This window comes from Trachypithecus francoisi, unplaced genomic scaffold (assembly GCF_009764315.1).
Source record: "Trachypithecus francoisi isolate TF-2019V2 unplaced genomic scaffold, Tfra_2.0 Lachesis_group5, whole genome shotgun sequence".
NCBI classification, from domain to species: Eukaryota; Metazoa; Chordata; class Mammalia; order Primates; family Cercopithecidae; genus Trachypithecus; species Trachypithecus francoisi.
Window position 1 is genome coordinate 63,437,671 of NW_022681470.1, and position 1,612 is coordinate 63,439,282.

The window sequence follows — 1,612 nt, forward strand, 5'->3', positions numbered from 1 at the left end:
CTGGGGCTCTCCCTGGGCTGTGTCTGTGAGGCAGGGAAGGCTCTCAGCTGGGTGTGCTTGGCAACCAAGTCGGGTCTGGGCGGGGATCTGTGAGCAGTGCTGGGAAATGGGGGTGGGAATCGGTCATGTCCTGATTTCTGCCATTCCCCTAAATGGGCCCTAATTTCCAGGAAGAACCCAAGGGGTGCCTTCCCATTCCTTGCGTTCTCTTGCCCCCCATCATTTGGAAAGCTATGCGAAGGGGCTGGAACTTAGGGAGAAAGGTATTCTTTTTTTTTTTTCTTCAACCCCACCATCTAAGTGGCTACTGTTTTTTTCCCATCTCCACCACTGTTCAAAACCTAGGCTATGTCCTAAATAGTGGGTTTGAATAGTATTATGGGTTATTTTAAGCATTCCTTCATTTTGTCTAGAATCTAGTGTGGTGCCTGGGCAAGGCATTCTGATTTTTGCAAACTGCTTGCAAATTTACCTCCAGCCTTCCCATAAACCAGAGCTGGACTACCCACCTACCTGGGTGGGTGAAGGAAAGGGAAGGGGAAAACGCAGTAAGGTAGCCCCAGTAGGAGAGAGAGATGAGTGGGAAGCCCCACTGTGCTTTGAGGCACGAAGACAGCATGATGCTTGATTGGAAATGACCCCAGAGATCCTTCCTGACCATCTTCATGGGAGCCCCACATCCTGAGGCCACTCTACTGACCTGGCGGGGCCAGAAGTGGGGAAGGGTGAGTCCTGGAGGCTGCTGTCCTTTGTGCTCCTTCTCTGTGGAAAGACCAGCATCCTAAAGGCCCGGGGGAAGGTGGCTGGAGGTTATTTCCTTGCATCAGGCCCAACTGGCTTTGTGTTTGCTATTTTGGCCTCAAGCCCATGGAGTCACTTAAGCCCAGGGGTTCAAGTCCTGGGGCCTCAGAGACCAGCTGCTGCCTTGATGTTTCTGGGTACTAGACCACCTCTCGTCCACTCTGCTGGCCTGAATTTCTGGCCAATACTTCTGGCCCATGAGTGACCCTTCAGGGAAGTCCCACAATGGGTTTTCCCTGGCAGCAGCAGCTGCTCTGGACCCCATGTGCTTGGTGGAGCTCAGTGAAGAGCCAGGGGATCCCTGAATGCCAAATGCGGATTTTTGGGAGATGATATGATCCAGGCTGTATGATCTCATGAGCAAAGCCCATGAGATGTGGTGGACAAACTCACTCAAAGGCTTCAGTTCAGTTTGTTTGTCTTTTTTTTTTTTTTGGGCAGGGTTTTGCTCTGTTGCCCAGGTTGCAGTGGAATGGTACAATCTTGGCTCACTACAGCCTTGACTCACTGTAGTGATCAAGCGATCACCACTACTACTCACTGTAGGACCAAGCAATCCTCCTGCCTCAGCCTCCTAAGTAGCTGGGACTACAGGCGTGCACCGCCACACCCAGCTAATTTTATATTTTTTGTAGAGATGAGGTCTCACTATGTTGCACAAGCTGGTCTTGAACTCTTGAGCTCAAGCGACCCTCCTTCCTTGGCCTCCCAAAGTGTTAGGATTACAGGCATGAGCCACCATGCCCAGCAGCTTCAGTTCGTTTCTATGCCAGGCAGAGCTGCTGACATCAGTGCCTCCCTGGATCTGAGG